The 11934-nt window shown below is 39.2% G+C and overlaps 1 long non-coding RNA gene across 1 annotated transcript in view; it reads right to left on the bottom strand.

Annotated features, from left to right (window-relative positions):
• Nucleotides 1-3233: 3233 nt before the first annotated feature.
• Nucleotides 3234-11934, bottom strand: part of LOC102372398 — an 88435-nt gene continuing 79734 nt past the window's right edge. Inside the window, exons 4-5 of the long non-coding RNA XR_324218.2 lie at nt 7074-7104; nt 3234-3474 (exon numbers count right to left, since the gene is read on the bottom strand). This is a non-coding gene — a long non-coding RNA (uncharacterized LOC102372398). The remainder of the gene's footprint in view (nt 3475-7073; nt 7105-11934) is intronic.

The following is an 11934-nucleotide window of genomic DNA, read 5'->3' on the forward strand; positions in this document are numbered from 1 at the left end:
TTCATTGAAGAACAGAAACTGTTTCATTGCCAAGAAAAGAAATATGAAAACTTAGTTTGCTGGGGGGTGGGGGAGAGGGAGAGTGGGTGTGTGTACATGTGTGCAGGTGTATGTATGTATATATATATATATATATATATATATATATAGTTTCTCCTCCTAGTAAGAATGACATTCATAATAACCAAATTTTGAATCTCACAACATTTGAAGGCTATGTTCTAAATATTTGGATGTTTATCTGAACCCCATAAATATGGTATAAGCTTTTGCTTTGAGATTCTAAAAGCCAACCAGAGAATTAGCTAAGCATCTCCTATTAAAATGAATGGGAACCGGGGTAGTGAAATTTCATAGTTCACTTCTCACTCCTTGGGGCTGTAAAATTGGGATGCCATTGTTCTTTACTTCTTATCAGGCCAAAAATATCACAAAGGCAGTCATCTTATGGTATTATGAGACATTAGCTTCAAGGCCCTGATTTCCTACCACAGGATATGAGTAATCAGTGCGAACTGATTTGTATCCTGAAGCAGCAGAAGCAAAGACCTCTTCTCCTTAAGGTTAGTATTAATGAAAAACATTTTGTATACAGCAACATAATTGTGCATGGATAAAACTAGAAAACACAGGCATGTGAAGCGTAAAAAGACCATTTAAAAATGCTTAGCTTATAATTGGTTTGAGTTTGAAGTGAAGATTTGATGCAAATCTTATTTTATATTAAGTGGTCTCCACAGGTCTCTCTTATATTTATAAATAAAATCTACATTAAACAGGAGTACATATTAGGACCTAAAAGGGAAAATTAGTCAAAAGGATATATTACTTTTCCAAAATGAAATATTCCAAAAACTTTGAATATTCAGAATTACAGTACATCTTAAAAGAAAGCCAAATGTTATGTGACAAAAATCCACAGGTAAAACAGCCACACCGTCTTAACTCTGACCTAGACTGACAGTATACAATAAACTAAATCTTTAAACACAATAATATTAGTGCTTAAAATCTTAAATAAAAGGAAACTGATTTGTTGAAATATATTAAGTGATTTTTTGTTGTCTTTTTCCCTTGCAAAACCCAGTGGAATTTAAATGGTTTTTGCAAGATGGTACTTTTGTAAATGGAAGCTGTGGCTGGAGTGAGAGTGGGCAGAGGGGGGAGGGGGAAACAGCCATTTTGAAATAGGGAAACCCTTTCTGCAGAATTTCCAATTTAAAAACAAAGAAATCTTCTTGTGATGAGGAAAAATGAATAAGTTACAAAGGAAAATGACTTTCTATAAGGTTATGCATAAATTGTCATCAGTTGACAAATGCGTCATCAATTTTGCATAATCAATTGCATTCATTTTGATTTAACATGACATATTAGGCTTCAGGTGACCTAACATGCTGTGGATAAGGATGTGCATGTACAAGCACTTTTCTATAATACACTGTAATTGTGTGTCTTAGCATATTCTTACCTGAAGTAAGCAGATGCTAAACTATGATAGCTTAGCCCTTATCCTGAGCCCTTAGCTCAGGAAGTTAGGACCAAAGTGAACATAACATTATATATATACATACATATACATATACATACATATATTGAAAAAAATCTAGTTAATGATGCTCGGGAGCTTTTATTTGCCTTGGTATCTGAAGGCATATGGGAGTATTATTTTAAAAGTTGTGTGTCCCATGTTGTGATCTCTCATTTCTTTAAAGAATTGCTTTACAACTGCAACTTCAAAGTGACACACTGGGAGCGTCCAGATGAGTGTGGATATATGTGGTACGTGGCACCGCAGACCCATCTGTGGCACCACACATCTCCTATACAGGCACTCCCCAAGTTGCTACCTTGCAGCATGGGGTTGGGGTGGGGATTTAACCCCGGGACATCCTGGAGTAAAAAAAATCCCAGACCAAAACCAAGCTGGGCGGCACGTGGTGACAGTGTGTGTTGCCCAAAACCAGAGCCTGGCGGGCCGGAGCTATACTCCAGCTACCAGCCAGGCTTCCTGCTGTGGCTGCAGCTCCCAGAGACCACCAGGACTCCATCCGGGGTAAAGTGCTACCCTCTGTATGTTCTTTGGGGACAAGTAGCAGTAGCACAAGATGTGCTGTTGCTACTTGTCCCTGGGGAAACACACATACCTTCTTGTCTGGACGTGCCCATTGGAGCCAAAGCATTGCAGAATTTGTTGCCATTTTGCCCCTCTTTGTGCAGGAAACAGATGATGTGTCAAGCTAATGAACTGTCCTCCTCCTTGTTAACCTGCCTCTCTCCTCCCCACAAGCTTCCTTTGTTTAATGAGGGGCAAGGAGTTGCTTTGATTAAGGATCCTCACTTGTAAAGACGGCTTTCCACATACTGTTCCCTCACTTGCTCAGAGGCTCAGCATGTATTCAAAGGCCTTTCACTTTTGTGGAGGAAGTGAGCAAATTGACCATTTAACTCAGCCTCTACAGACACAGGTGTTTCTCTAAATATATTAGCTTATTTGAGCTACTTATCTGAAAAGCCCCATGTGGTGCCTATGATATCTGTACCCGTGCTGGGTGGGTGTGTATAGCTGGAGGCAAGCCCAGGCTGCAGCACAGGTAGCTAACATGGCTTCACATGTTTTGGCCTGCTTCTTAATAGTGCTTCTCAATTGCATAATGCTAATTCAATTGACTTAGTGCAACTGAAAAGAAAACCAAACCACCAAAACTACAGTATTTGACAGTATTTGTATGTCAAGTTTTACCCTTTCAAAAAACAAAACAAAACAAAACAAAAAAATCCTATTTTCATTGTGAACCTTATACCTACATAGCATTATTATGGCATGGAATGGAGTGTTTAGCTCAGGAGATTTCAAATGGGATATATCAGTCTTTAACCTGTAGTTCCCTTACATAAGTCAGATAAAATAAGTAGTAACCAGAGCTAATCATCAGCTGCTAGCAATATGATGGCTCACATGAAATGATTTGGTTGTCTCGGTTCGTTTATACATATTCTGTTATAGACAAGGAAAAAATACATCACAATTAGGACTGACTGACAGCTGTGTCAGCAAACTTGGTGAGGACCAAGTACACATGGAAACAATAATACGGTGATAACTCAAACTTGACTGGCAGTGGAGTGAGGCTTCAACTCAATATCATGACATACCATACATCTATTAACAACCAATCCATAATTTTTCCACCAGAAGTAAAATATATTTTTAATAGCAGCAGTGAGGGTAGCAGGAACTCCGAAATCTGAGAGGTCAACTCCAGCTCAGACCAAACTTGGCTGTACTCTTTCAAGTACAGACACTGAAAGGAACTGTGAGAAAGTTTGCTGTACCATACTCCAAAGAGTCTGTGCTGACTTTTCTCCTTTGTTTTACTTTCGAAAAAAATGTTTCTTCAAGGATTTTCCTGAAAGTTTGCATGGGAAGATCATAGCTGTGGTCTTAAGAAAGAGTCTCTCTTATATTCTCTTCTGTAATAATGCAAGGGAAACACAACCCATTATGTAACAATAACCTTGGTTGCTTCATTTTGAACTAAATCAAAGGGGCTATTAATCTGACAAAGCTTTGGCAAATGAAGAAGGATTATAAAAGATAGTCGAATAATCATTTCTAATTAAAAGTAGCACTGCAGGAGCTTGAGAAAGATTATCTTAAAACAAACAAACAAAAGTTGTGGGATCTTGGAAGAGCTTCATTAAGCTGTGCCTAAGACTATCTGGGGGAAAATATATTTATGCTCTCTTCCTTCTGTCTTTTGAGAGTCTAAGATTTAACACACATTTAATACTCTTCTTTCTGTCTTCTGAGATGCTGAAGATTTAACCTCCCACACACCTTGAAATCAGGCTGTGCCCAGAAAATGTCATGAGACACAAGAAAAGAAGGCTGCATGCAACATTTATATACAAACTACAAATTGGTATAGGGCTGCTTTTTATGAATCCCCCCCACCCCGCCACCAGTAATACTTTTTGCTGTTGAAATGTTTTCGTATTAGGGTGAATTTTTTTTGATGTGGAAAAACCTAGCTGGCTCATTCTAAAGAAAGAACAATGAGGGTCCACAAAATACAGGAAGTACTGGAAAAAAATATGCAATGCTCAAAGCTCAGAATGCATCTGCACAATACAAAACTATAGAAGGTGTTTGTTTCAGTTTGGTCGTAATTAAGCAGAAAGCAATTGCACCTTTTAACTACATTAGTTTTGGGTAACTGTGTGTTTGTAATACATGTGAAAGCATGGACAATATCAGGGGACTGAAAGGCATAGGGCACAGAATATACAACAAAGACTTCGCAACTTCAGTTCAGTGGTTCAAGTCCCACCCTAACTAGCAGTAGCTAATTGATTAACAGCTGTTCAGTGCCATATATAGAAGGAGTTTGAGTAGTGTCAGTCCAGTTTCCACTGGATATATCTTCATGTTACAAAATCTGCTGTCACAGTTGACATAGTTGGGACCCGTGATGATGGTCTGAGCATAGAGAACAAGCTTTGAACATGCCAGGGAGACTGAGGATCTCTTTTAGCTTTAAAAGCTAACCATGCAAGGCAAAATAGACTGGCAGGGAATTGTGGGATTGTTGCGGATGTCCCCGTTCTCTGTCCAGGGCTTGCAGTTTGACTCTTTTAGAAAATTCAAATTAAAAAATTAAAATGAGCTGTTCAGAATCTTAAAATCCTTTGTGTACAAATTTTCCTCACTAAATTTCTGGCAGGGTTATAGCCCTAGCAAAAGGCTTCCTCAGAGTGTTGGTGAGGAAAAAAGATCAAGCAAGTGCACAGTGGGTATATCTACATGTGAAATTAATACAATGCAATACACTCTGGTGCAAATCATACCAGAGTTTATTGCTCCTGTGCACCACATTTACACATGTGCCTAGGACCTCAGCATGTTGGGCTGGCTCAGAGCAGCCCCAGCTATGCAGGGGTCAGTGCTTGGTCCAGTGCTATTCAACATCTTCATCAATGATTTGGATGTAGGCGTGAAGAGCTCACTGGCCAAATTCGTGGACAACACCAAGTTATGGGGAAGCGTGGTCACACTTGAAGATAGGCTGTATATACAGGTGGACCTAGAGAGGTTTGCAAGTTAGGTGGACCGGAATCAGATGAAGTTCAACATCGAGAAATGTAAAGTGCTCCACCTGGGGATGAACAATCCCATGCACACCTACAGGCTTGGCAATGCCAACCTGACCAGCACTATGAATAAAAGGGACCTGGGGGTAATAATAGACTACAATCTGAACATAAACCGGCAGTGTTATGCTGTAGCTAGCAGGGCTAATAATACCCTGGTATGCATCAATCGATGCATCACCAGCAAAACCAAAGAAGGGATTCTACTTAGCATTGGTGAGACCACAGATGGAGTAATGCACCAAGTTCTGGGTGCCGCACTTTAACAGAGACATAGTAAAGCTTGAGAGAGTTCAGAGAAGGGCCACCTGTATCAGAGACTTGCGCAGAAAGCCATACAAGGAAAGACTGAGGGATCTGGGAGTCTTCAGCCTAAAAAAAAGGAAGGCTGAGAGGGGACTTGGTAGCAGCTTACCACTACATCAGAGGCGTACATCAAGAGCTCTATGAACAACTGTTCACCAGGGCACCCTTGGAGAAAACTAGGAATTATGGTCACAAACTCCTGGAAGACCATTTCAGGCTCAAAATTAGGAAACACTACTTCAAAGCTGGGGTGTCCAGACAGTGGAATAAAGCTCCCTCCAAAGGTGGTGCAATTGCCTACCCTGGAAATCTTCAAGAGGAGACTAGACGGTCACCTTGCTGGGGTCACCTGACCCCCAGTTGTCTTTCCTGATTGGTGCAAGGGTCTGGACCCGATGATCTTCTCATGTCCCTTCCAGCCTTACAATCTATGAATCTATAGTACTGTGTTTACAAGTACTAACCTATGGCAGAGTTAAATAACTTACTGCTGCCTAATAGGGCTGCGCATGTAGATGCTGAGAATTTACTGCATAGCTAATTAGGTAGTTCTACAGTACATGTCTCACGTAGATGCGGCCAACATCACTGAGTTCAGATTCAATTTGTTATCCTCCAACTAATTGCTTTTTAATGAGCAAAAATGAGAAAACATGAGCCCTATTAAACTGATGTCTCAATATGACATGAGCGAGAATTGTATAGTGATTTGAAAGATTTATAGCAACTGTGAGAGGTTACTACAAACATAAAACACAGAATTTAAATATGCTCTTTTTAATACTGGCTACGGTGTAACTGTTTTTTAATCATTGTTATGTGTTTGTAAGTCTTGTGCCTTGCTTGTCCATAGCGATTCTTGTCTACTTTTGCTCCAGAAACTGGATTTTAATCTCATGAGACCTGTGTGGTTACTATATTAAATAAAGAATTAAAACTTCTTATGCCACATGTAGCTGTTCATGTTGCCAGCTTTCATTTTGACGATTAACATAAGTTGGTTGAATTAAGACCAAAATTAAAACTATAGACAACTTAAACTGTCTCTGCTTGCAGTTTTTTCTATTACCCACAGGTGGCATTCTTCATGCCCTCCTAGTTTACTGAAAAGTCCTAAACTCCAGTCTAGGTTATGGGGAGGGTGGGAGGGAGGGAGGGAGAAGAGAGAGTGAAGAGGGACCATCAACTCTAAAGCACATTGGCAGCTGAATGTAAAATAAAACAAATCCGTCTTCCTGTACAGGATGTTTCCTTAGGAACACACTGTGAATGGTTTTACTCACAGCTACTTCCCAGGCTACAATAAACTAGCCCCAAAACACACACTTGAAAAGAAAGGAAATATATAATGCCGTATATGACGCAAGCATGAGTGTAAATAAGAAAGTATGAGTCATTATTACGTTAAGGCATTGCTACTGCTGTTGTGACTAAAAGATTTACAGAGAAACTCCAAAGTTCTTGAAACTCCTCATGTTTCAGGTTTCATTATGAATTCAAAGCTCAGGACAGGCTGATAATTAAGCTTCTCAACTCTTTCAAGCTGTCCTTGGCAAAACTAAAGAAAATGTTTGCACAATTTCCTACACAGATAAATGAAAGATGTCACCCACCTCTGGTTGTTGCACCTCAGATCCAACAACACTGCAAGGAGCCAGAAAATTTTGGTTAGTGTACACTGTCTTCAAGCTGTACATTTATATTCACAATGGGCAATTTTCCAATTCTTCCTACTTTTCTTAAACAAAAAACACCCTTTATGTGGAAAAAGAAACATTTATAAATAATTTTCATTGCAACTAGTTTCTGCCACACAGCTTAGGCTTAATGCGAGAACAAGGCAATGTTCCCAGTGAACCTGAAGTGCTGTTCTATCTTTTAAAGAGGTATGGTGACCAGAATTGAATAGATGAGGTTATACCATTGATTTACATCCTGACTTTATATTATATTATTGATACATATTGATACTGTGCATAGCAATCAAGTAGACTGAAGCCACATTGCATTGTGTTGTGCAAATATGCAGTAAATGAAAGACCCTACTTCAAAGGAATTTACAATCTAAAAGTGTTATAATATTTGCCAAATGCTATTTTTCCTATGCTATTCCCTTATTTAATACTGTCCTAAGATTTAGCTTGCTTTTTGGCTGTCACTATTCAGTGAGCAGGGGTCTTCATTGAACTCCCTAGATAATTCACCTGAACGTATTGCAATTATTTGACAGCTTAACATTCAATAGCATACTTAGGTATAGGACTGTGGAGCACCAGACCGAGGTGCCAATTTAAAGAGGATATCTCCCCCAGTCCTCCCTGGAAACTGATGCAGAATTGCTAGTTATGCCTCTGCCAGCATTATATACGAGTAGTCATTACTTTTTACAGTGCATTACTTTGTCAGCAATGAACCAACTGTTATGCCACCCATTAACCAAGCTTTGTTAAGGCCCTTCAAAACCCATCAGAGTCTTCTTTCACCTTTGACCTAACTGAATAATTTTGCCTTTTGAAAACTGTTCCATCTCATTGCTAGCCTCACTTTCCACAATAAAGCAAGCCAGAAACAGGTATCCCTCCTCTAGTATATTTATTTCTTAGTAAGAATGGGTGAATATTGTATAATTTAAGTTTTATAAAACTCTGCAAAGTACTTTAGGCCTTGATGTTCTTTTTAAGGATCAAGTATAGAAAAAAATCCTCACGTGTTTTAAATCCACTCTTAGGTCATATTTTTAGAACAGAATATGGTCTATAGTGTAATCCTTACTTTGGTGAGTACTTGAAATTAATGGGGCTAGTTGTGAAATTAAGCCTGCGTTTCACAATTTAAGCTCATTATTTACTCCATTACTAAATATATCAAGGAAATATTCTTTAATAATTGCTGTCTGCTCTTAATTCTGATGGTTTAAAGCATGTTCTGCTTATTCATTGCCGATTCCTACAAGCAAATTACACTGCCTTGGGAAGCAAAGATAACAAATCAGTCTTTCTGCCCAGAACTAACATGTCTGCAAAGCATAATGCATGACTATGGTGCCATCTAAATAATAAATAACCAATGAGTAGCCCACAGCTCTTGCCAGCAGTTTTATCATACAAGAATCAAAACACTGTTGATACTTGATTGTGCCACACCATATGCCCAAAAGGTTGGAAAATATGCAACTTACTGTACGTTGAATCATCCTCTACAGTATGATAACGCAATAAAGTAATGAGAGATTTTTGGTAACTTCTCCCTGCTGCCTACCAAAAAAGGTCACCAGAGCAATAAAATTCAAACAAAATATCTAGGTTAACTTCTTACAGTTAAGGAAGCAAGCAATTTCCACACAGACAAGGAGTCATTTGGTTTAATAGTAGAATAGTTCTAACAATTATGAAAATTTTAATAAAACAGAGTAGCATATAGTTATGCTGCTTGGCTAATAAATAAACATAGCTTTAATATTCTCTAATATAAATACAACAAATGCACATAGACCATCAAAGGTTTGAGAACACTCTAGTAGTAGTGTAGTTATCAACTATGAGTTCTTTTTAAAAGGCATGTGTATCAATCAAAGGTCTGATAAAATCAGAAGTGGTAGGATTCAGGACTATTTCAGCAATTTGATTATTTGGGAATAGTAGACTGCACACTGACTTCTGGTCACTGCTGTTGATAAATGGGGAATGTTTTATTTTTGTTTTAATCTATATTGTGCTGGTATTGCTCAAGAGCCACAAAATAACCTAGCTAATGGCTTTTAATCTAACTAAGCCCTTTATCCTATATCATTTCACTCACATAAACTAATCACATAACTGCAATTTGTGCCTTTGGAAATCTCTCCTTAGTGACTCTCTCTGAATTAAGCAACTTACCAGTGAAAGAGCATACTACCTTTTACATGCTCCATTCACTTTAATGAGAATCCAAAAATTGATGCAGGAAAAAACTGCAAGTGAACATTTAGGACCAGATTTTAAATAGACTTCAGCTCTCACTGAAGAATCTACAGGTATGGGGCAAAGGAACAAATTACAGCCAATGGATCAGGGACTTATTCCAGAGTATCTGACCAGTAGTATACAAGTATACCTGATTGATAACTTATCCTTATTTCACCAAATGACACTTGAGTTCTTAAAAAAAAAAAAATTCTTGCCCCTACTGAAGATTTGAAAGCGCATGAAAAGTGAACATATACACTAACAGGTGAGAATTTGGAAATATTATAAAATATTCTCCCTCCCCCATCTTCCCTGATTCATGCAGGCAAATAGGTTTTGATATATATTCTTCTTTTGGTATTTAGACAATGATCCATACCACTTGACTCAGCAACGTAGCAAGTTGGCAAGCTCTATGTTTGCAAGTACTTGAACATTTTCTAAGCTAACATTTAATAAAGAGAGTCAATATATCATCTACAGGAGTTATGGATTTACATATCTGCCACAGATCTCACGTGCCTTCAGTATCCACGGGTATGTCTGTACCACCCCAGTATGGTGCCAGGGAGCACCATACTAACACATTGCCCTCCCTGTTCCTTACACTTACTACCCAAACTGGAAGCAGAGTAACCACCTCAAGGCTTGCTGAGAAATGGAGCCCACTGACAGCACATGCAGTTCTGCACAAAAGACAGCTAAAAAGGTAGCATGTATGGAGCAGGTGCATCATATTTTATACAGTACTCTCAGGTGACAGAGACATGCAGCGATGCTAAAAGCAAGGTCCAAATCTCATGCTCAAAGGCCTGTTAATCCTGTAAATGTCCAAACTTTTTAAATACCTCTTTTTAAATCTGGTAAATCCCTAAAGTTCCTGCAGTTCTGCTTTCTATGCAGGTCTGGATCTTCCCTGGTTTGAGTAGTTGCATGCCAAGCTCCTACCTAATTCATTGGATCCTGAAGTTAGGAGAAGGAGAACATAAATCTTCTGAAGAGCCCATTCTGGTAGCCTTGGTCAGAGGACATCTAATGCAAACTTGCAGCACTGAGCATGCATACATTTGATGGATGAGATAGTAAAACAGGTTGAGTATGAGTTCTTTTTAAAAGGCATATGAATCAAGCAAAGATCTGATAAAAAATCAGAATTGGTAGGATTCGGATTAAGTATCTCAAGAATCTGATCTGGCTCCATTGCTTTTCAACGTCTACATATACAACATGCTGGATAAAAAATTAAAAAAACCCATCAACACCACCCTGATTTCTGACCTAAAGACTTGGGAGAACTTTCATTATTGTCCCTTCCCCCTCAAATGCGACAATGACAGCCTCCACCTAAGCAACAAAGCTGCAAGAAGGTGAAAAATAAGCCCAACCCCCATACCTTAGTGTGACCTAATTCAACTTTTAAAAGCTACTTAGAAGACATATGCATTAAAGATCAAAGCCACTACCAGCCTCCTTGAAAAGCTAAAAGGGAAATTACAGATTGCCAATGCCACTGCACTTCTAGCAGTAGCACTCAAGCTGGTACATGTGGGTGAAGAGTTCTGCAGCCCCATGAGCGAGAAAGTTCTAACCACCAGGATGGAAGCAAGGTTGGGTGGAGGCACCCTCCAGCTCTACTGTTGAACCTGGGCTGCAACACAGCCAAAAATTTCAGAATCATGGGCCCGGAAGAACAATGTTGTCTCACAGCTAGAAAACTCATCTAGAGAAGGGGAATCCTGGGCTCTAGTCTGTGCTGCAAGGATTTTTTATGCATTTTACACTAAATTCTCAGAATACAAAAGAATCCTGGGAACAAGGACTGAAACTCAGTACTTACCTTCCCAGCTCTTACATTTGATTCTTCCCAGTGGTCCACTTCAAAAACTGGGATTGAAGGTGACTTTCCCAACCTCATCCATAGCTGCTAGCTAAGGCAATTCCTAGTGGGTGATGCAGGCTTGAATCCTTTCAGTCTAAGGAAAGGCTAGAACCCAGGACTGCCACATCTGCAAGTGGACTGAGTACTGAGTTGTTATATGCAAGACAGGGTGGGTGCCAGAAGTCACTTCCTGAGTCATGTTTTTGAAAGAGTGAAGTTTGCTCATGTTTTTTCCAATGAATATATTTCATTGACACATGCTGGTGTCTACCCTAAGGAGAAGCTTTCAGGCTGTATAACCCAAGTGGGTAGGCATGCCTCCCTTGTAGGTCAGAGTCAGGTACCTAAGCACCAGAGATTGGAAGAGGATTTTCAGACACACCCCATGTTAGCATTTTTTTATTGGCTGGTTCTTAGTAGCTCTCAGCTTAGTATGTAGCTTTAATTAGATTGCTCTTCTGGAAGTACCTAAACCCTCCTGATGAAAGACAGCCTATGTGCTGAACTGGATTCTACTCCAGGATTCGATCTTCTAAAAGTTAAGCATTGTGGTACCTAACATGGAGGTGCTTAAGACCTTTGGATTTAACCTAATGTCACTCATGAACTCTTCCAAACTTTCTTTGCCAATCATGTGGTAAAGAGGGAGTA

Source organism: Alligator sinensis, unplaced genomic scaffold (genome assembly GCF_000455745.1).
Source record: "Alligator sinensis unplaced genomic scaffold, ASM45574v1 scaffold456_3, whole genome shotgun sequence".
Taxonomy (NCBI): Eukaryota; Metazoa; Chordata; order Crocodylia; family Alligatoridae; genus Alligator; species Alligator sinensis.